The 24,384-nt window shown below is 42.9% G+C and overlaps 1 protein-coding gene across 7 annotated transcripts in view; it reads right to left on the bottom strand.

Annotated features, from left to right (window-relative positions):
- Positions 1-24,384, bottom strand: part of RNF144A (ring finger protein 144A) — a 127,396-nt gene that overhangs the window by 72,888 nt on the left and 30,124 nt on the right. The window contains exon 1 of one of the 7 annotated variants that reach the window (XM_058426117.1): positions 6,674-9,219. The exons of the other annotated variants lie outside the window; for them this stretch is intronic. The gene's annotated coding sequence lies outside the window, so the exon portion shown is untranslated. Of the gene's footprint in view, positions 1-6,673; positions 9,220-24,384 lie in introns of those variants that run through there. 7 annotated transcript variants of the gene reach the window in all.

Below are 24,384 nucleotides of genomic sequence, written 5' to 3'. Positions count from 1 at the left end.
GCATTTAATCTGCGTGTTTGATGGCAATACGAGGGCCTTACATGCCGAAATACACAGGAGAAATGGAGGCAGTGCAATGAAATTAACCCAACTATCTGTGGTTAAACAGTTAATGACAATTTTAGGATAAGCACCTAAGTCTCTTTATCCAAAGATCCTAAGATGCCACGTGAGCCTAATATTAGACACAACATCCTACACTGAAAAGTGTGCATCTTCTGGGATCAGAAGCCACTGAGTTTGAACCCCAGCTCAGACACCCAACCACGTGGCTGTGGCAAATCGCCTACACTTAACACCAGCTCCAGTTACTAAGGCACCATCTGAACCTGCATTAGTTGTATATTGCCTCATTTAATCCTTTCAGTAAACTGTGAAGTAGGCATGTTCATCCCCATTTCACAGATAAGAAAATAGAGGCTTTAAAGTTCCCCAACTTGTCCAATGTCACAAAATTAGTAAATGCCAAGAGCCTAGCTTCAATCAGGCAATCTGGCTCCAGAATCCTACTCTTCAAACCATAAACGTGACCGTCTCTTGGGCTTCACTGGTGCTGGTGTCTACCATTATTGTAACTATCATCCCCCACTGTTAGAGGGCGTGCACCTTTGTAGTAAAGAACTGAACTCTTTACTGCGGAGCTTCTGCTTTGCCACATGCAAGCCTCTGTAGCCACTGCTTTGCCACGTGCAAGCCTCTGTAGGTCCTTTTCTCTGCGAGTTTGGGACTGGATGTGGCTCAGGAACAGAACCGTAGTCCTTGGCCTCCTTGGGATGCACTGCACCCCCGGGGTGGAACATAACCCTGAGACACAGCTGCCTGCCTTGTTAGCTATGGTCCTGCGAAACATGTGCACCAAACAGTAAATCTCTAAGGTAAGATGGTTTATGTGCCAGAGAGGCCAGGAAGGGAGGGAACCAGAAAAGGAAAAGGATTGTCAAGGGGAATCTTCCAATCCCACAGCCCCACTCCAAGAAACAGCAGTTAGCCTGAGGAACAAACCCCCCGGGGCTATTTCTGTTCCACCCAATCCACCTGAAAAATTATTCTATAAAGGAAAAAATTAGTGATAAACACTTGAAGCCACGTGCAGTTAAAGAGGGTAAGTGGGGGTTAGCATAAGAAGTTATATAATCTCCCTTTTGTAGCTAGGAGAAAAGTTATCTCCCAAAGTTTGACAGTTGAACAAAGAAGTACAGCAGCATCTCAGACTGTCACTCAATCTTGCTGCAGACCTGCCTGGCAAATGACTGAGCGTGTGCCCACAATTCAGGCCTGGAATGAGGAGCAGGGAAAGAAGAGGAGGCAGACCAGTTAAGCTTAGAATCCACTCTGCTGTTTGTTGTTGCTCTGGCTTCCAGGGAAATGGGTGGGCTTAGGTGGCTTCAGCTTGATTTGAAGTTACTTGTATAAGGTTGTGGGCTGGATCGGAACCCTGGGGGGAGACAGTAATTCCTCCCCAGGGGACCATGTGAGAAGAAATGAGACTCCCTTTCCAAGGATCTCCATTCACGAACCAATCTGCAATCCCCGCTTTTTGCAAACCATTGAGAAAAGACTAGAAAGGAAACTGCATTAGGTTCAAAAGAACAAAATCAGGAATCTACAAATAAACATTGTATACTCTCTTATCCCACAGTAGAGAAATATACCAGGTCCCAGTGAAAAGTAGAGAAGCAGGCTTAGGGAACTGGAAACTGGGAGTTGAATCCATGCCAAAAACAAAATGGTCAGAACTAGTGAGAGCCCACGGAGTCCCTTTGTCCAAGACTTCATCTGATGTCACTCAGATACATGGCACGTCAGAGGACAGGATTCCAAGGCCCAAGTAAGCAGTGCTGCCGCTCCCCACACAGGTGCCAGAGCTATCTGTGTCTAGAATAACTGATTGCCCCATGTTAGCAAGTTCCATACAGCTGAAGACTGCAAAAGAGAAGGGTTAAGGAAAAATCTCTCATTGATCCTGAAACTGCAGCATGCTGTCTACCAGATCCCACCTCAGAATGCAATGTTATTCAGTCTCAACTCACCCATGACCTGATTAGCTCCATATTTTAGTTTTGCAACATTTACGATCCTTCTGGCAGACATGCTGAAGAAGACTGGAATCACCATGTATACTAGACAGCCTGATCACTGGGACCCCACACCCTGACCATCCCTACCACCCCTACTGGGGCTTCCAGTCAAAAGAAGGCAGGCCCACTCGAGGAACCAGACAACTGAAGGAATATCAAAGCCGGCAGCACACCCTGAGAGGCCTGGGCATGACTCCCCAGCCAGAGGCTACTGTCCAACCAGCTGGAGCTCCTGCAACAAGGACAAGGCCAAAGAACAATAGGAAACCCAGTGACCACACACCACAAAGTAAAATGACAAGATCACTGAGTATTCCTGTTTTTCTATACTTGCCATACAAAGTGTATGTTATACTTCGCAAAAAAATAAGTAAGAAAAATGTGTCAAATAAGGAAAACAAGGTAAAGACGATTGATTTTAGTGTGAAAAATTCATATTCTCAAAGTTTAGTTTTGCACAAGACTTTGTGCACTAAATTTGGTGCAGGCCATGCTTTGGGGGCAACAAATTTGGTTCAAAACTTCAAACAGCAATGAGGGCTGCAGGAGGAAGGACTAGGCCACTGGAGAAGCCATCAGATGGTGAGAATAACGCACTCCTGTGGCTTGTGCAGAGAGCAGGTGCAAGTCACTTCCTGGTGAAGCTGGTGGCTGAGGGTGTGGACACTGGGACAGACCCTGGGCTCACTGTCCGCCGCAGCCTCTGCTCTCTGAAGGGACCTGGGCAAGTTCCTCCCTCTCCAAGCCTCAGTTTTCTCCTGTATACAATGAGGAAAATGGTACCAGTTGAATATCCCTCATCCAAAATGCTTGGGACAGAAGTGTTTTGGATTTTGAAATATTTGCATATACCTGATGAGATATCTTGGGGATGGGATGTGTATTTGTCTGTTTTCACGCTGCTGATAAAGACATACCCGAGACTGGGCAATTTACAAAAGGAAGAGGTTTATTGGATTTACAGTTCCACATGGCTGGGGAGGCTTCACAATCATGGTGAAAGGCAAGGAGGAACATTGTACATGGATGGCAGCAGGCAAAGAGAGAGAGGGCTTGTGCAGGGAAACTTCTGTTTTTAAAACCATCAGATCCCATGAGACCCATTGACTATCAAGATAACAGCATGGGAAAGACTCGCCCCCATGATTCAATCATCTCCCACCAGGTCTTTCCCACAACACACGGGAATTATGGGAGCTACAAGATGAGATTTGGGTGAGGACACAAAGCCAAACCATATCAGGACCCAAGTTTAAACATGAAATTCACCTTTGCTCCATATACACCTTATACACATATAGCCTGAAGGTATAATTTTATAAAAGAATTGTAACAATTTTGTGCATGAAAGGAAGACTGACTGCATTTTGCCTGCAATCTGTCACTTGAGGTCAAATATGAACGTTTTCACCTGTGGCATTGTCAGCACTCAACGTTTCATACACTGCAGCATTTCAGTGGAATTTTTGAATTAGGAATGCTCAGCCTGTACTTTTATTAGTTTCCTGGGGCTGCAGTGACAAACACCACAGACTGAGTGGCTCCAATAACAGAAATGTATTTTCTCACACTTGTGGAAGATGCAGGAGCATGAGCAGGGTGTGGGCAGGGTCGGTTCCTTCTGAGGCTGGGAGGAAGCATCTGCTCCAGGCCCCTCTCCCTGGCTTGTTGGTGACCATCTTCTCTTTATATGTGTCTCTTTATATCGTCTTTCTTCTGTCTCCCAGTTTCCCCTTCTTACGTGGACACCAGTCATCCCAGGTTAGAGCCTACCTCAATGACCTAATTTAAACTTGATTACCACTGTAAAGGCCCTCCCGCCAAATAAGGTCACACTCTGATGTACTAGGGGTTAGGATTCCAACATACAAATTTTAAGGGGATACAGTTAAGCCCATAACACCATTCAGAATAATGAGGATTAAATAAGTTAACAGATGTGGCACCCTACTAACAAGGCCTGTAATGGCATTGAAGCACTACAGGAATGGCCATAATTATCGTCATCACTACTGATATTTAGCCCCAAGGATGGGGTATTACCTAACCTACTGGCTACAGCCCTGGACCAAGAGGCGGTATACCAGGGTGCACCCTGAGACCACATGCTGCGCTCTCGAGGTGCAGCTCTGTGCTACGATCACAGTGTCCCTGAGCCCGAGACCTCATCTGACCAGTAGGAACCCCCATATTTCACCAACCTCTCACTGCCACTGCAGGGACTCAATGGGACAGCCCGAACACACAACACCTGAGAACACCGTGGGCTCTGACCACCGGTCATGCTTGAGGAGGATGATGCCAAGAGACACTGGCAATGCCCTCGCCAAGTTCACAGTGCCTGCTTTGCCCTGAAGAAGAGTTGACGTGTTTTTCAAGACACTGTGGCTAAATTTGTAAAAAACACATTGACAGGTAATTCTGGGTGTTATTTTATAGGGTAGGAGAAAAGGATTTGTTTTCTCAAATGTGTTTGTTTCTTGTGATGAGAATAGACTGATCCCAGCAGGGGGAGCAAAGCTGTTTTCAAGACCAGGTGATGGGCCAGCAGGCATAGGCCCCCAGGACTGCCGCAGCCACAAGAACACATTTCAATTACTGGAGCCGTGTTCTGTGTTCCCAGAATAAATCAGTGGTTTGTCCCAGCTGAGGAGGTGAAGAGCCACTGGCAAAGCCAGCTGCGCCCACCAGGAGTCTGTTCTAACCTTGCCTGCTCTGGGCCCTAAGTGTTCACTGTTCCCCTCCTTCAACCAAAATAATAGAAGAAAGTACTGTGCCCACGTATTTTAACTTGCAACTCATCCTGCAGGATATTCTGTTTCTGTACCTTCAAATGCAAATAAGGAACACCAGAAGAGTTTAGAACATACCTCCCCTAGCCTTCTCAAGGGTGGCCCAGAGAAGAGAAGGTCCTTGAGGAAGGATCAGCAAGGACAGGGTGGCTGCCCACACCGGGCTGTTTTACATGATACCATTCTGGGAGTAATGAGCAGAAGAGACATACCATTCAAAAGCAACTGACGCCAAATCCCACAGAATTAAGAATCCTCTGAAGAGGACACCACTTCCCCTACTTCATAGATATCAACAACTCACTACACGCAGTGACCCGTTTCTGAAAAAAACACTGTTCCTTAAAATGCTAACAGAAGGTCCACTGAAACAGGAGTTCCAAAGTCAAGTAGCTTAGTGCTTTGGGTTTGCAAGGATGTTCATGAACTTTTAATTCATCTGATATTTCCAGCAAGCTTTTGAGTTTTCCCTCATTTTGTACATTAAAAAAAAAGGAGTCTATGGAAGTATCTTAATTTGGCTTCCCCAAGAGCAGAGCCTGAGACAATGATTCCTATGCAAGTGATTTATTTAATAGGTGAGTTTCATGAGCCAAGGAAACAGTTGTAGATGTGAAGAAGTGAATGAAGTACAAGTGAAGGATTCACCACCCCAGTCACTACTGTTAACGGATGCTTAATCCCATGGAGGACTCAGACAGTCACTGTCACACCCCTGCCTCATAGTTACCCAGAAGTAGGGGGCAGGGGCTGAGATCTACCAACTCTGTCTCCCAAGACCAGGGGCTGCTCCAGGGCAGGGTGCCACAGGACGAGGCTGAGGGGCTCCTCAAAGTCCCCATGCAAAAAGGGGCAAGGGTGGGGCACAATGGGATACTAACAAGACCTTGGGCCGGTTCCCTTCACCCTCATCCTCCTTCCCTCATAACACTGGTGTTCACATGCCCCAAGGGAAGTTTTCTGTAGCAGACGACAAATGAACTATGTCTTCTGTAGATGAAGAATTACATGTTTCACATAACATTTTCAAAGCTTGATTTATAGTAATGTGTCAGAATAAACTCTCATTGGAGGAAGAACGACCTACATGCATAGTGATGGGTAAAGTTCATTATCACACATGTACAAACTGATAAGAACCTTGACTCGGCGGGTGACCATGGGAATCTGGAGAAGCAAAGGCTTCCTGGAAGAGTCACAGAAAGGGAGGACATCATACAGGCATACGGGGGATGGTATGTGGGGAGGAGACAAAGTTGTCTCTAAAATGTTTTGCGTGGATGGCTGTAAAAACTCCTGACACCATGAACCAATGCACTAAAGCTAAAGCCAAGAGAGGAAGGTCAGTTGGGAAAAGAAGTCTGTACAGGGGAGAAGCATGAATCTTCAAGGATCAGGAGGGCTTCTGGGTGCAAGTGGCCGGGATATATATATAACCAGAGACCTGGCCACAGAAAATCCCCACCAGGAGTAACACCAGCTCAAGAATCGCCTTCAGTGCACAAGCTTGTGTTGCTGCCCTAACTACGGACTTCCTAATTACCCTGTTCACAGAACACTCTGCTCAGTTATTATTCTATTAAAGTTGAAATAGCTTCAGGCCTCCTGAAAATAGCCCCTAAATCACTCCCCTTCTCATGCCAACATTTACTGTACTTCAAAACGCACGACAGGAGGTTGTCATGGAAAAGGAACTTGGCTACTATTAACCTCTTAAAATATTCTTTTTATAGTGGGCTGCTTTAGACATTTTGGTGACTGGGGATTTCTCCAGGGACAATTTATCCTTCTCCCCAAACAAACCTCAGAGCACAGACTTTTCAGGTTCTGGGAAGACCAAAGTGGGTGATGCTGACCACGGCTGTTCAGTCTTCGTGCTAGTGTTGTTTCTGCATCCTAGCTAGAAGGTAAAGAAAAGATCCAACATTTGGAGAATAACTCAAACTTTAAAATATTCCAGTGTTTCTCTGGCCAATATTGTCATAATCATACTCACACAGTCCATTTAAACCACCGTTTCTTCTTACTATGAAATATATGGGCTAAGACTTTGAAGTACCTGCAAAGGTCAGAGAATAACAATTGTGGCTGAGTAAACAACTTCTCCAATGCTGAGTGTGCAATTTTGGTATTTGTGTGTGTGTTGTAGGGGTGAGGAGGGGTCTTTTTTCCTTGTCTTTCTTTTTTAATGATACTAAACATTTAACTCCTTCAAACCTAAAATGCACATCCTGTTTAAAAACTGAAAGCTTAATAAGTGAAAACCCTGATAAACGCAGGCAAATTTTCTGTCTCTTCACCAAATACAAGCAGCATAGCAATCTAGTAGGTAAAAGAGAGATTTCCTTTTAAGATTATATAATTACACTTAATTACCAAAAGCAATTTTTATAAATCTCGTGACTTTTTCCCTATTTACCTGGAAAGGATGGGGAAACAGCTTCACGGATGCCATCCTGAAGATGCAATCCTGTCCCATTTCCCCAAGCTCTGCGCCACCACACCGGCCTGCAGCTCCACATCTGCCACAGAATCAGAGTCACCGCCCCACCTTCCCGCTATTTGTGCTTAGGTTTTGCATTATGCCTCAGGCTTAGAAAAGCTTCTCCCTCTAGAAGGCACTGGTCCCTTAAACTCCACAAAGGCCCTGAATATATAGACGTTTCTATAATTGAGTAATTGACAGAAAGTTGCTCTCCGTACATGGGAGGGGTCTGGTGCTATAGGCCCACTCACCTAAGAGCTTCCACCTGCCTTCGCACGTGTGGTGGGGGCTGCTCCCCACCTTGCGGGGCGCCACTGCCTCCTATGACAGCCTCCAACACACCCTCCTCATGAGCTGAGATCGTGTCCTATTTTCCTATTTTCCCTCCAGGCCCAGAAAAGCTGTGCCTCGTCCCAGTGCATGTGTCTGCAGGGTCGTTTCACATTTCTTGTAAATATCCTCACAACAGGCCTGCCAGCTATGGTGGAGCAAACATTTGAAATTTGTTGGGTACAACTGTCTGTGGACAATTCCAAACAGGGCGCCCAGCACACACACGCAGGCCAAACTCCTCTGTGCGCAGAAATCCTACTTTATACCGAAACTCCTTGCTACTGTGTTGAGTGCAAAACCATGTTCCCTCTTTCAAAGAATGAAAATTCACATTGGAAGCCAATGTGTTCTCTTGCTGTGTTGTGGTTTTTTGGGTTTTTTTCCATCTCTGCTACCCTTGCCATAGTTTTTCTTTAACCTCGTGCCTCTTTCCTGAGCCACATCATTACTTCCTTTACAGCTCTGCCTACCAGCTGCTGGAGTGGGCCAGGAGGGGAGTGGGGAAAATGCAAGACCAGGCCGACCCATTCCCCGCACAGCTGCCAGAAGGATGTTTCTCAAATGCAAAGCCACTCCTGAGCATACAGGGTGTCCCACGCCTGCCTCTAGTTTGCCGCTGCCTGAGAGGAGGGACTATATTAAATTCATTTTTGACAACTCCAGTTCCTCACCCAGTGACTGCACACCAAGGACACATGACTCAGAAACCCTGAGTTTTAACTCTAGATATGTAATTAACTAGCTAAAGACTTTTGCTCATCAATTAAACAGAGGAAAGAAGAAAGAGGAAAAGAGAGAGTGAGAGAGGGAAGAAGGGAGGAGAAAAGGAAATTTGTTAAAACTACAGGGTTTGTTTGGGCCTCTTATAATTGTTCTGTCATTTTTGGAAACAGACTCAGGTAAATGGCAACTAAGCATACCTCACACATCCAATTACACAGATTCATTCTGAGAAGAAGAAGGAGGCAAGAAAAGGTCGTTTAACTTAGAAAACCAAGTCACGAAGAATTGAATTGTGTGACAAGGAATGTCTACGAGCTCAGAAAGTGACATGATACTGAGAGAGGTTCATCAGTCCATTAAGGAACAGGATGGAGCCAACACAGAAGGTATATCGGATCAGAGTGCGTTGCATATTAACTTTCATGCCCCCAAAATCATTGGAGATTCACTTATCTCTAAACGCACACACACATTTCAACCCAGAGACTCCTTGCTTGGCCCGTAAGGGCAAAAATCAAACATACATTTTTAGGTATTTAGTGTTCATGTTACCTGAGGACTCCTGATGTTACCTATGATCCTGTCTGTTCAGGTCTCAGTATCTCTCTGTGGAACAAGGCACGATTCAGAAAAGATGTCCTCCAATATCTCAAACATAGAAAGGTGAATTTCATGCATCAAATCACCACTTATAACTTAGCCTAATTCTAGTCCAAGTACAACTTCATGCTTGACCTCTGCTTCTCAGTGCTGAGCACAGTCTCCTTATTCATCCATCTTTTAAAATTATCAAAATGATCTTGTCATCTCCCTTTAATGATCAATCACAGTTCAAAGACCACCACAAATTCAACACTGGCATCATGATGGCATAAACCATGGAGACCAGCAAGGCTGGGCCCGTCATTAACTGAGGACCTTCTGTGCATGAATGCCTGTGCTCAGTAATGGAAAAGGCATTGCCCTGCCTCTGGAAGTTTATGCTGTGGTGAATAAAGTAAGACAAGTGCATAAATATCCAAGCAAAATAGAATGGGGAAGAACTAATGTTTTATTAATTTTCTCGTCTAAGTGTTAGAAGTTTTCCCTATTTCAGTGAATTTATCCATAATCTGATGAGATATGTGGCTTCACAGATGAGGAAACCAGTGTTCAGTCAGAAGGCTAAATAGCACAAAGTTTTGATACAGGAGGTAGAAAGAAATTATGAGGGCAAAAGAGTCCTCGGCAGAGCTTCCCTTCTAACAAAAAGCAGCCCCCCAAAATCATTTCTCTTGTAACAAAGAACAGCCTGAAAAATGGAGCCGCAAACATAAATAAGGAAGCCAGAAGCTTGTGTGGGGGGTGCCAGCAGCTGCACCGTAGAAAACGGTTACCTGGGGGCCGGGCATGTCCAACACGGAGGCTCCATCTTCCCTTTTCTGTTACCACGTGTACAGTAATAAATAAAAGGGCAACATGGTGTAGCTGCTCAGGCAGAGAACCCGCCTGCATGATAAATCATTAGGGTGGGGGCTACCAGAGATTTGTGCCCTATGCAAATGGCACACCTGGTCTAACCAGTCTTTAGCTCCCTATGTAGATCAGGTATCATTCCCCACCAGCTTATCTATAAACCCCCTGCATTTCACCGTGGATCCCACAACCCATTTTTCCAGGACTGCTCTCTGTAGCAGAGAGCTGTTCTCTTTTTTTTCGCCTATTAAACTTCCACTCTCAACCTCACTCTTCATATGTCCGTGTCCTTGTTCTCCCTGGCCATGAGACAACAAACCTCAGGTATTACCCCAGACAACGAGGCTGTTTCAATTTCACATGTATTTAGTAAATGAGAGAGAGATTTTCAAATGCCAATCAAACACTGCAGCTAATACTACTTCCACAATACCACACACTGCCTAGGAATTCCAAGAAAACACAGCATTTCCAGGTGGCCAAGTCAGGAATACTTCATGGAAGAAGGGCTATTCATGCTGGGCTTTAAGGTTGGAGTGATGTTGTTATGTGAGTGAAAGAAATTCTAGGCAGAAGGACAAAAGAGGGATGGGTATTCAAAGTCATGTGCCAGACACGAAGGCATGGCCTCAAGGATGTCATCCACAGCAAGATCCTTGCATCGGAGCTTTCCTCTCTTAGTGTCCTCTTGCTCTTGAAATAAAATATAAATTACGTCCTTAGGATGCATGCATGTCTCATCTCTCCAAATACATTACTATCTCCTAAGGCTGGATCTGTATCAAATACTCTGGATCGCAGGGACTCCACTCACAGTGCCCTGGACACAGTAGGCACTAAGTGCAGGTCTGTAAAAGAGTAGTTCACATTCTAAGAGGAAAAAAAAAAAAATGTACCTTTATAGGAATTCAATCTGGAAAATAAAACGCCTCCACCCCTCAGAAAATAATTTTTTTTTTCCTGGTCATATTGTTGCAGCACATAATCATTATCATCATAAAGATTTATTATCATAAAGATAATTGCAACATGTTAAATGCCTATGAAGCAATAGATCCTTCTGTGATGCAGTAAGAGGTAACTGGAAACCCATGGACTGATTTAACATCAGACTTAAAAAAAGAAAAGCACGCATTATTCCTTTTCTAATTGCTAAATTATTACATGTTTTAAAGAGAAATTACACTAAAAGCCATAAAGAAAAAAAAAAAACATGTAAGTCCAAGAAAGACATCCAGAGGACCACGTTGTATTTCAAATAGCAAAGCAGATTTTTCTGAAAGCTTTCTTCACTACCAAACACACACACACACACACACACACACACACACAACTGAAATTGGCATTATGCTGACCAATGACTTCATACAATCACTTCACTGCCAATTTCAAAATTAAGCGCATGCCAGCACTTTCTTCAGTTCTTCCTTCATGCTGAAGGAAGTAAACAAACCACTTATGAGTGTGAATGGAGCAGACAGCCTGAAACTGCCACAGACCTGCCTGTCCACGGTGAAGGAGAAAAGAACTCTCATACCTCCACACCGGGGAACCCACGTATTTGCCAGGAACATTTCAGGTGTGGAAGCACCTCAAGATTTACCCGGTGACTTCCTCCCTTCACAGTGAGATGAAATACATGCCTGATCTACACAGAGCAAGTCAGTGCTCTTCTACCGGAGTATCCCTCTCTCTACACACCAAGACTCCCGAGTCGTAATTAATTTCTCCTGCAATTCAAGATGGCGTTATATTTCCCCAGTTGTGTGTTGTGACCATCACTTTCCAGAACACAATCTTGGCCACTCTCATTGCCTTTATAAAAGAGTATCATCCAGGGGCCCAGGCGGACTCACCTCGACTCAAGTTCTCTAACACAAGCCAAAGTTCCTTCATGGTATGCCTTCCAGATGTCAGAAGCCACCTTCAACTGGGTTCATTTTTTAAAAAATAGGAGAGTAAGGCAGATTCTAAGAGCTGATCTGGGAACCTCAAAGGTTTTCACTCTGTTGCAAAGATTCCATGCCAAAGGCCAAAGGCACAAGGGTCTATGATGTACATTGTCCCTAGTCTACTCCAAGGGAAAATAAGGAAAAAGAACAGGATTTTAGGGCTTCACTGAACAACAGTTTACTTTTCCTCCACCCATGTTTCCCTTTAGATTTCCAGTGGTCTCCATGGCCATGAAATATCCTCCTGGATACTAGGGGCGAGACATTCATTTCTAACTCTTAGGATCACAGAATGGGAGGGCTAGAGGATCTCCGGCATACAGGCCACAGAGAGGAAGCAGCATGCAGCAGCACTGTATGATCTCCATATGAGGGCAGGGACAGGTAGCCCCTTGACTGAGATCAAAACACCTATTTGGTAGTAGACAAGTCCCGGGGAATCCAGGGGCCTTGGGAACTTCACTTGCTGCTCCAGTGCAATGGTTTCTATGTTTGTTCCCTCTGGAACTTATGCTGAAACTTAATTCTCAGTGAAACAGTATGGGGGGTGGTGGTGATCTTTAAGAAGTGACTGGGTCATAAGGTGTCTGTCCTCATGACTGGATTAATCCATTCCCAGGTTATGGATGAACAGATTAATGGGTTATCACGGGAGTAGAATAGCTATCCTGAGAGTGAGTCTGTTATAGAAGCCACTTTGGTTTTCTTCCGTGTGCCCCTCGTCCTGTGATGCCTTCTGCTGTGCTATGATGCAGCGTGTGGCCCCTCACCAACAGCCCACCCCATGAGGTCACCTGATCCCAGACTTCGCAGCTTCCAGGACTGTGAGAAATAAACTTCTTTTCTTTATATCGCCCAGTCTCAGATACTCTATTACAGCAACAAAAAATGAACTAAGACATCCAACAGCAGCTCTCCTATCTGGATGTGCACACGCAATTGCACATCATGATCCCTGTTTTCCTAGTAATCTATTAAATAATCACACAAATGAGCCATGCTCCACTTTCACTTCCATCCCGCCTTTCAATCCCTCTGCTTCCTTTTTATAGTCTCTGACTCCTGGCCATACCCCAATGTCCCGCTGAGAGAACAAGTTGTGAAAGTTACAAGGCTTCATGAGACCCTGAGATCGGAACACCCTGGAGTTGCAGACAAGCCGGGGCGCTTCTGATGTTATCAGATCACCAGCCTCACACCCAGTGCTGTGACTTGGCCACAGGGATGCAGAGGCCCTGTCCTCTCACTGAGGGAATGTATTTGGAATGAGTCAATGAGGTGTTTCGCCAGGAGCATCACGTGTTCTGTGCTCCAAAGGCAGTAACAGAGTGATCAGGGGAGTAAGCACTGGAGAGCAGTAACTGGACCCCCACGCTGTACCCGCAAGATGATCTAATGCACCATTTAGGGAGCCACTGGGTAAAATGGAAGCTTTTAGGGAGCGACTAGGTAAAAGAGAAGCTTTGGAATAGTGTCCAAGATCCTTTCAGCAGGGCCCACTCTCAACCTTGATCTCTGCACAGCCCACCCCACTGCCACCTTGCAGGTGAGACACCAAACCCATGTCCTCCTCTACCTCCTCCTGCAGGACCCACAGAAGCAACTGTCTGATTGGGAAGGCAGCCAGCCTGGGATCCTCTGGGAAATAGATTACGGTCATGTGGATAGTCCCCCAGAATCATGGACACTGAACCTTCTTCAGCTTTGTACCTCAACATCCCACACACTCCCCACCATGACATAGGAGAGAGGCTACTGTGTTAGCTCAAGGTGCTAGTCACAGCCCAACATTTGTAACTCCCAGAGGGAGCCAGCGCTCCATCAAGAATGATAGAAGTGGGCCACACAGGTTATTGCTCAAGGTCTATGCTGAGAGCACTATGAATCACTAAGACATCTGGCTCGAGAACTTTAATCAGCTGCTCTACCTAAAATACAACATTCTTTTTTTCTCCCAAACTGGGTGGTCACCTGGGTGTAGGGGAGGAAAGCAAGGAAGGCTTGCCCTTGTCCGTGTATCTGTTCCGTCTCTGGCACGGCAGGCTGCTGAGTTACTGGACTGTGTCCTTCAATCACTCTGCTTTGCTTTCTGTCCCTTCACCAGCCCAGAGCAGAGCCCTGCAGAAGGGATTGTTGAGGCCAGGCAGAGCGGTGATCAAGTTCCACCTTCCAAGAAGAGAGAGCGCGCCCGGTGCCCCGTGGTGGCTGCGCATGACAGCCTGGCTGCAGACTACTGTGTGCTTCCATCTGTCACCTTCCAATGCAATGTGACAGCAGCCCTCCGGCGATCCATCTGCTTCCCTGGAGCTCCATCCCGACTCCCCCACCCCATTCTGTCGTTGCCTAACTGGGCACATCCAAGATTAGGCAGTCTCAGCTGCAGCCCCCAGAAGGAAAGCTAAGAGCCTCACACCAAGCTGCTAAAAAACAGACATGTTGAGATTGAGTGGTGAGAGGCGGGGAGCTAGTGATGGCCCACAGTCCCTGCAAGGCAATATAGAGTGCTAAGATTGGAAAAGGGGTAGGAGGAAACAAGGACATTTTCTTTTACTTAAAATAAAAGCATTTGCTAAGAGGTAGCTCTCAGAATACGCCTTTCGGTGTCCTCTAGGATCTCAGCAGAGGCCTAGAACCAGAGGGCTCATAAAGTCCAAGTATTTAGAGAGATGACAGTGTCATTCAATCCCGAAAGCACTTGTTGAGGGCCAGCTCTATGCAAAAGTGTGCAGAGTTGCTTGGAGGAAACAGAGATAAACCATGCGGGGTACCCATTCCCTGCCAATCCCACCGCAGCCTCTATGCAGTGAGCTCTCTGAGCCTGATGTGGTCAATGCCAAGGTGGGCATCAGGTAGACCAGTTTCCCTCTTAGTAAGCACAACATCCAGCACTTACCTACACACAATCACATTCTTCCAGTCACATTTGCACACACTTTTGCACAAATATAATGCAAAAGGGAATTCTTTTAAAATACAGTTCCTTCATTCAGCAAATATTTACCAAGTGCCTTCTGACCTCTGAGCACTCTCAACACCGGAGCAGATGCCAGGCCTTCTACGCTGAGCTCAGAGCCCATATGCAGCTGGTAAAGCCCTACATGCAGGGCAGAGGGATACAGGATTCAACAGAGGCAAGCACGTGCGACAGGGAAGGGGTTTCTCAACCAGAAGGGCTCTCACGAAGAGCCTCCTGCAGACACTGGACCAAGGGGAGGGAAGAGCCAGTGAGAAAGCATGCCACCAAAGGGCTGTCCAGGGCCACCAATTATTCCTCACATTCCAGTTGGAGTGTGCTGGGGGCCTAAGAGTAAATGAGGCTGCAGCCAGGCCAGGAGCTTCCTCACACGTTCAGGAAGAGTCCAAACTTTGCTCCTGATGCCCTCAGAACTACTGATGGAGTTTTCAACAGAGAGCATTTTAATATGCTTGTCATTTTCGCATGATTGTCTACAGTCTGAGACAAGGAAAGCAGTCAGAACTTTGCTGCAGGTAAGTAATAATTTGCGAGTGCCCTGCATATTTTTTGTAGCATATGTATGTGCTGAAAGCTTATCCGATAATGTATGCGGGAGTGGACTATACACCACCAAGCCTCCCAGAAGCATGCATGGTTGTTCTCATATTGAAGCTGAGCAGGGTCCCAGGACGCCACTAGATTGTAGAACAGAGTATCCCAACGCCAGACCTGAGGTTAACCGTAAGCCAAGCAAACAAAAATCTCGGTCTAAGATCCAACAGACCCAGATTCAAGACCCAACTGCAAATTAAATTCACGAGACCTTGGACCATTCCATGGTACCATAAAGCCTCAGTATCATCATCTGTGATTTGGGTTAGTGAGAAATGCCCTGCTACTCACAGGGCTATCATGGGGATCTATGCAACAACCTACAGAAATGACATCCAAAAAGATGTGTGGTGTACGGATGAGATTAGGGAGCTGAAAGCTGCTTCTTCTGGAGGCACCTCTGACTCTCTTGTTTGGTTATTTCACAACCATTTCAGGTACACGCTGTGGATACAGAGGAAGGTGACTAGCCTCAGGGAGTTTACAGGAAAGTAAGTGGCTATAACTGTGCATCTTATCCCCCGCTCCCCAAAAAGAAAAACAGAAACAAGAAAAGAATTTGCTAGTCGGCAGCCAGGACTCCTGGGTGTCTGACACAATCCTCTATGAATCAGACAACTCCCTTAACATGTAATCTGGGCTATTTTAGAACCCCCAATAAGCTTTAAATGGGTTAGGAGGGATCACCTTATTTTTAAAGGTCCCAGAGGGCTTGAAGCCATGTTATAATATTTTTATAGCCTCTTACAGAGTCAGGAGCTGTACGGATTTTGTACTCACTCTGAATTTAACTAGTACTTAAGTGTGCTGATTATAGCTGCAAACACACTTCTTGTTCCAGTGTGTGGTTGGAGAGGTGGACAGGGAAGAAGCTTTGGAAATTTACAGCACAGAAATAGCATGTGGTCTGTCTGCTTGAAAAGAATCAATCTCTCTGTGACAACAGCTAGACCAGCAAAGGGCCTGTAGCAAACAAAAGACAGCCATTAAAATGGGGCTTCTTGTCACCAAATCCCTGTTTGGGACACTGGACAGGCTTTTCCAGTCCAGGAGACACCAACAAAGCCAGGAGCAGGCACGGTGCTAGGGTGCAACAGACAGGGCAAGTCTGGCTGGAAAATCAGGGGTCATCCAAGCAAAACATCTAGACACAGTGATGATTGTAAAGGAAATAATTAAGAAAGAAAATGCACCAGACACTTCCTAATTGGCTTTGCATGAAGGAGCAACTCTATTTGGTTGTGGAAATGAGCTGTGGATGGCAGGAGGGCCTGGAATGGGCTGAGAAGAATTGACTCGGTCTAGCCACTGGCCAGCCCTGGAACCCCCGCAGGTCTCCGATCCCTCCTCTGTAGCATAAAGGCCTTAAATGTAAAGGATGCTCTTGTGGGTTTCACGGGGGGGGAACCACAGAGGGGAACCACAGAGGGGAAGCCTTAGTTGATGGGGGTCACAGGTGGGCTAAACTTATTCCCATCTGAGCCTGAGCTGAATTTTATTTTAATTTATTTTTAAGACATTAGGCTTCCATAAGACTTCCTCTGGAAATGGATCACCACAAAACTACTCCCCAAATTTTGAAAATTCTGTACTGCATGATCCCTCTGATTTCCTTGAAGCGTTCATATTTGCACACAACAGTGTTACCTTACAGTAAAACAATCAAAAGAAAAAACGTTTCGTATCTTATCCTAACAAGCCATGTCATTGTTCTACAGACACCCTAATAAACATGTTTGATAATGAAATCCTGATTTGTCCCCAAATTTCAAGTCACACAGAAAAAAATAGGACAAAGAGGTGTCTATTTTTAAAATAACACTATCTTTTTAAAGACGGTAGTGTGTGGGTCATCTTATAAATGTTGATATATGTTTACTACAGAAAATAAGGTTTAAAAAAATTATAGAATGAAAATAATCTAGAATATCAACTTGACAACAGCTAAGTTTACCAGTGCTGTGTTCTTTCCACATTCGCAAAGTGTGTCACATGGCCCTGGACTTAAAAGCACGTAAGATCTCAGTCCTTCGTCTAGTTCACATGAATCATAAAATATTTTTTCTACACTGAAAATCTGTTGTGCCTACTTAATTGAAAATCTACGTAAGTGTCAAGAAAAACCTATCAGTGAAGAGTTCCCATCTTCTTTGATGCTCCATCCAAATGATGAAACAGGTTTTGAGCCAAGGGGCCACCCGTGTCTTCAGTAGCAACAAAAAATCAACAATTGCAGACATCCACTTCCCTCACTATGATGAATTAGATTCTATCAAGACCCTTCCCACCAGAAAATAACTAAAGCCCAGTTAAAACAGATTGAACTAAAAAATGAATAAGCATCCTAGCTTCTAAATCTGTAAGTGGACAACAGAATTCTAAGGCTCTTAGGGTTTTTAGACACTGAGAATTTAAGGCTTTCTTTTTTTTAACTTTCTATGCACACAGAAAAATACCAGTGCTGCCTACTAAGACAAGAGAAACAGAATGTATAACTTCCAAATTATAACAGAAAAAAGTAATAATATAAAGAAACAAATATGCACTTAAAAAACAGAGAACAGCATAAAAGCATTTGAAGAAAAAAATCCAAATATATTAAAGTCAGAAAAAATAAATGGATTAAGCTTGATAGCCAAGAAATGGTAAAATTAAATTTTAAAAACAGATAAATATACCTAAAACTATAAGAAATTGGAGAAATTAGAAGTCAAAGGATGGAGAAAAGTGATCAAGAAAAATGCCAACCAAAAGAAAGCTATCAGACAAAATAGGCTTTAAAGAATAAAGCCTAACTAGATAAAAACAAGGTAATATATTATAAAAGGCTTAATTCATTAAGAAGCCATAAAATTTTAAGTTTGTATACAACAAATAACTTCAAAATATACAAAGCAAAAATAATACTTACTGAGAAAAATGCCAAGTACACCAACGCACTGAGAAAACTCATTATATATGACTTTAAAATGGCAAACATGCAAAACTAGTAAAAATGTAGAAAATATGAAAAGTACTGCAAACAATCTTGATGTAATAGATTGTAAAACCCAGAACCAATAAACTGGGCATTCACAGTTTTCTCAAAAAGACACAGAACATTCACAAAAGCTGACATTATACTGGGACATAAAGAACAACTAAGCAGACCATGTGTTCTGACCTCAATGCAATTAAGATAAATATTGATAACAAAAAGATTCCCCACGTTGGAAAATTTTGAAAGACTTATCAGTAACTCATGGGTTATAGAAAAATATGTAACTTTAAAAATATGTAGAACTAAACATTAATGAGAATATTATTTAAGAAAACTTATGAGATGCCATTAAAGCAGTACTGAGAAGAAAATTTTTTTTCAGACACAGTTTTGCTCTTGTTTCCCAGGCTGGAGTGCAGTGGCACGACCTTGGCTCACTGCAACCTCCACCTCCTGGGTTCAAGCAATTCTCCTGCCTCAGCCTCCCGAGTAGTTGGGATTACAGGTGCCCGCCACCATGCCTCGCTAATTTTTGTATATTTTTAGTAGAGACGGGGTTTCACCATGTTGGCCAGGCTGGTCTCAAGCTCCTGACCTCAGGTGATCCACTGGCTTCAGCCTCCCAAAATGCTGGGATTACAGGTGTGAGCCACTGTGTCCAGCCCTGAAAAGAAAATTCATAATCTTAAATGCTTATATTTTTAAAAGAGGGCTAAAAATTATTGAGCTGTTTTTAGCTGAACAAGTCAGGAAAGCAACTATAGCCCAAACTCAAAGAGAGCAAAAGAAGACCTGTAACAGACAAAAACAAAAATAAATAAAACACAAAGTAAAGTTACAATACAGAGGGTCAACAAAGTCAAGAGTGTTTTTCTTTGAAAATCGTAATAAACGCACAATCTGGCAGGTTGGTTGAGGAAGAAAAAAGAACAATTGTATTGTAATAAATAATAGAAGAGATTTTAAAATCTGTGAATAATTTTATACGAATTAAATTGAAAAGCAGGGAATTATGAACACGTGCCTAAAAGAATACAACTTAACCTGGGTAGCATAGTAAGACTCCTGCTCTAAAACATATATATGTGTGTGTATATGTATATATAAAATATAAATACACATCTGGATTCTATTTGCTCATTTTTAAATATTTTTCTTAAGTTATATATATAAATATATGTTAACATACTTTTTATATATAACATATATATACACATAAAGCTTAAGAAAACTGACTCAAGAAGAAATGAATGCAAATAATTTTACAAACTTTGAAAAAAATTGATTAGAAATCTTCCTACAATGAAATCACTAGGTCTCGTTTTCAGTTGAGTACTACCAAAATTTCAAGAGCAGATAATATAAATCGTACACAAAATCTTCTGGTAAATTGGGAAAAACAGGAAAAAAAAAACCCTCCCTCTTCAATCAGACAAAAACAGTTAAGGAAAGAAAAAATACAGGCCAAACTCTCTCATGAGTAAAGAAGCAAAAATTTAAAACAAAATATGAGCAAATAGAATCCAGATGTGTGTCAGATGTGTATTTAAACAAGCTAGATTTATCTTAGAAGTATAAGAGAATTTAACATTGGAATATACTGTAAGTGTAACAGAACATAAAAAAACAGTGAGAACCATATGGTCCCCTTAATAGATGCAGAACAGGCCTTTGATAAAATTCAACATGTATTTATGATTAAAAACATAAAATACAAGTCTACAAATTGGAAACACAAGGTAATTTCCTTAACCTAACGACATTTAGAAAAAATATGGCGGCAAACATATTCTTAATTAAATTAGAACATTCCCTATAAAACTCAGGCTGGAGGAAAGGATGTCTGCTGTTACCTCAATGCAATATTGTACCTTGGGCTCTAATGCAAAAAAGAAAGCAATAACAAGAAAGAGAAACTATAAGAATTGAAAATGAATAAACAGTAATTTCATTATTTAAAAATACAGTATACATACAAGAATCTATAGACAAAATATTAAGAATACCAAAGGTTTGGTAAAGTGACTAGATGCATGATCAATATTAAAAAGGTAATTACATTTATACACTCCAGCAAAGATTCCATTTCCAAGGGTATAAAAGAAACTAAGGTACTAGGAGCACATTCAACAAAAGATAAGTAAGGTATATCTAGAGAAAAGTAGAAAACACAGAAATTTAAGACACAAAAACATGGATAGTGATACAACGTTCATGGATGAGCAAAGTCAATATCCCAGAATATGCCAATTCTTTCTAAACTGACCTACAGATTTAATGCAATCCAAGCAACTTCCCAACAAGGGTTTGCTGCTGTTGTTATTGGTGCTGTTAGTTCATAAACTAACCCTAAAATCTCTATGGAGGGCAGAGGACCAGGTATAGCCAAACACCACCGAGTAAGAGGGAAAAGGTTGGAAGCCAAGTGCCAAAACTTACTAGAGAGCTGCAGTCATTAAGAGCAGGCTGCAGTGACATAGAGGTGGGCAATCTAACCAAGTTAATAAAGGAGACACAGAAAAAAAAAAAAGAAAAAAACCATGAATACATGGAAACATGACACATAACAGAGTGTGCATTTCAGATAAATAGAGAAAAAGGGCCATTCAATAAATGTTACTAGGTATTATTTTTCCTTATGAATAAAAATCATATTGGATTCCTCCATCACACACAAAAGCTAATTCTAAATACTTTTAAAACTATTAAATATAAGAGAGTGACTTATGACCTCAGAATACAGAAGAATATAAGGCCCTAACTATAAATGGGCAAGGTTGATATAGTCAGCATGTTAAAATCAAGAACTTCTAGTCATTAAAAAGATAACTTACAGAAAGTGAAAATGGATGGCACAAACTGGGAGGTAATATTTTTAACACATGAAACAAAAAATAGTCTTCAGAATATAGGAAAATGAGTTCAAACCAATAAGAAAAATACAATCCAATAAAAAAAAAAAACTAGACCAAAAATACGAGCAGTCATTTTACAGTGGACAAAACAGATGGTGACTAAACATGGGAAAAGTAGCTCAACATTACTAGTACCTTAAATTCATCTTACCATTAATTTGGCAAAAATTAAGACACCTAATAATGCCGAGTGTTGGGATAAGAAAGGCATAAATCTTAAAGGAAACTCTTATTCACTGCTGATGGCAATGCGAATTGGTATGATCACACTTCAGAAATCATTACATTTTCTTGCAAACTTAATCATTAATTAGCTTTTATATTTCAGGCCCAGCTGTGCTCTTCCTTGGTATATAATCAAGAAAAAAAATGCACTTATGGACCAGGTGTGTAGGAACCAAGAATACTAACAGCAGACTGTTTTGTGACAGTAAAGATTAAAAATAACCCAAACATCCAATGGCAGGAGAATGCATGAAGAAATCGATGCTAACATTATCAAATATTACACAACATGAAATGAATAAATGCAGTTACACAAAACAACATGGTTAAATCTTAGACTGAGTAACCACTGAGTGAGCAAGTCTACCTATAGCACAATATCATTGTTAATGAGTAAAAGGATATAAGGTTTAGCAATAAAGAATGCTTAAAATAGCAAGGAAAGATTAGTAGGTAGCTCAGGGGAAAGGTGGGATGCCAGGGCAGCAATATATGGGAGGACCATTTACATCATCAGTGCTCTAGTTTGAAAGGCAGGTTCACGGATATTTGCTAATTATGCTCCAAAACTGACATAATGCAGTCTCTCATGTGTCAAATTTTACTGAATACACCTCTTTAAACGCACTGCTTAAAACAGTTATATGGCAGAATCCTGTTCTGACTAAAAAGCGGGTATCTTTTTATGCCTCCTAAATTTTCTAGAGGGGTAAATAAAAAATAATAATAATAATAATAATGGTGATGATGATAGTGGTTTTCTCTGGGAAAGAAGGTACAGAATTTACATTTTTACTTAATACACTCTCTGTAGTTTAATAATTTTACTGTGTACATATATTTATTTTTAAAATAAATTATCCATAATTACTTAAGTAATTCCTTAGAGAACTTTTAGAACTCAAATACAAAAGTTAAGATTAAGAGCAAAGACAGATCCTGAATGAATCCCGAAAATCCAATGTTGATTTGTCAATGAATTGAAAGAACACACAAACGGCCTGGCTGAGTGCAGGTCTCTGAAACGGAAGTTTTAGGTGACGTCCACACCCTCCTCACTCCATGGTCTCTTCGACCAGAGACTCAGCTCTGTGCTAAAGAGGCCTAGACTGCCTCCAGGGCCAGCTCTCAAAGTCTGTTGTGGATTACATGACCCTTTTAATACACAGGATGTCCTTTAATTCCTGTCCTATGTAAGAACCTTCCTCAGACGATGTACTTTCAATTTATTCTCTGTTCTACCAGAAGTTTCTTGATTTCCTTAAAAAAGAGGGAAAGGAAGGGGAGGGGAGGGAAGGGAACTGTGAAATGCCTTCCCCAGGCTAACCCCTTCTTCGAAAAAAATGTGATTTTTTTTCCCCATCCTGGAAACATTTATATACAAACCTCCTGTTTGTAGTTAATCCTCACATTCAGTTGACTTACTCACATAGTGGAGAAATGTTTAACAGCAGGCTCTTCATTCTGATTCTTCAAAACCTCAAATTGCATTTGACTCCTTCTTTCTGGGAAGCGTTGGTGATAATATTACACTCTCTGGGGCTGACTTTAGCCTGCACCGAAGTTTTCAACTTGAATTGGGCAAAGAGGACCCAGAAGAGAAATCAAAAGCACCACGTGGTCACCTCGCATGGCCTATGCTTTCAGGGATGGACAGACACCCCAGAGCCCACTGGTGCCTCTCCTCTGCCCCCAATGACCTCGTCCACCAATGGACTTCACAGTCATGTTCCTAGTCTCTGCAAAATAATTCATCTGATTTCAATATGTGCTTCCTCCCACAGCTGGACACCATCATTTCTGGTCCTCAAGATCTCTTCCGAAGCACATAAAACACCAGCTGATAGCCCTTAAAATGGCTCCTCCAAAACACCAATGTCCAGAAATGATCCACTCCACTCCCACCACGCCCACGCCCATCTGGATCCTGGAGGGTCTTGCAACCCTAAATCACTTCCATTTGGAATCAAGATATTTTCCAAGATGTTCTAATCTTCCCTGCTTTCCTGGTACTAAGAGTCACCTCCTAAGAGTCCCTCCAAAATTTTTATCAGGCAGAAAGGTAATGTGAGATTTGGAAATGGGGCATCCTGGGCTTGTTTCAGCTCCACCAGTGGCCCGTTGCCTCATCTTGAGCAAGCCTTCTTCAGTCTCAGTTTTCTCAGCTGGATGACGGGAAGCACCACAGCTCACAGGGGCATTGTTTAAGCCAGCAAAATAACCATGCAAATGGAAGTTCATTTATAAACATGAAAGTGATAAACAAACAATAGCTGTCAGCAGCAACCATGAGGTATTTCATGCGTCCCTAGACCTCTGGGCAGGATCCAAACTTGCATTGCTCCAGGAGCTTCTGAATAAAAATCAACCTCCTCTAAGGCTGTCTCTTCTCTCTGTGCTGTGACAGAAGACATCCCTCAGCCACATCTGGATCTCCCAAATTCCCACAGCCCTGCAGCACCATCAGAGTATTCTCCTCTGAGAGAATAAAACATGCAGACCATCTCCACACCCAGTCTTCCTTGCAGCTGGGAGCAACAGAGCTTGCTGGTATCTTGTTTGTATCTGCTGAGTTTCCACTTTGTAGCATGGCTCCACCAGTTACACACACTGACCTCCTTCCCTCTTCCCTCGGGACCTAGGTTGGGCTGCAGGTGGTCATTTCGTGTGCTTTTAGTTCTTAGCCCATAGCTAACATGTGAGTAGCTAATATCTGAATGTTGATCACACGTTATGAACAGTTTCCCCATCCTTCAATACATCTGATCCTTAGAGAGCATCTGCCATTCCCACTGTACAATGAACAAATCCAAGAGGGAAGTGGCTTCTCCAGATCACGTGGGCAGGATGGGGCAGAGCCAGGCCTCACCGACTCTCC

The sequence above is a fragment of the Hylobates moloch genome, unplaced genomic scaffold, assembly GCF_009828535.3.
Source record: "Hylobates moloch isolate HMO894 unplaced genomic scaffold, HMol_V3 SCAFFOLD_13, whole genome shotgun sequence".
NCBI lineage: Eukaryota > Metazoa > Chordata > Mammalia > Primates > Hylobatidae > Hylobates > Hylobates moloch.
The sequence above is the reverse complement of the archived record's forward strand: the minus strand, read 5'-3'. Positions and strand labels throughout refer to the sequence as shown.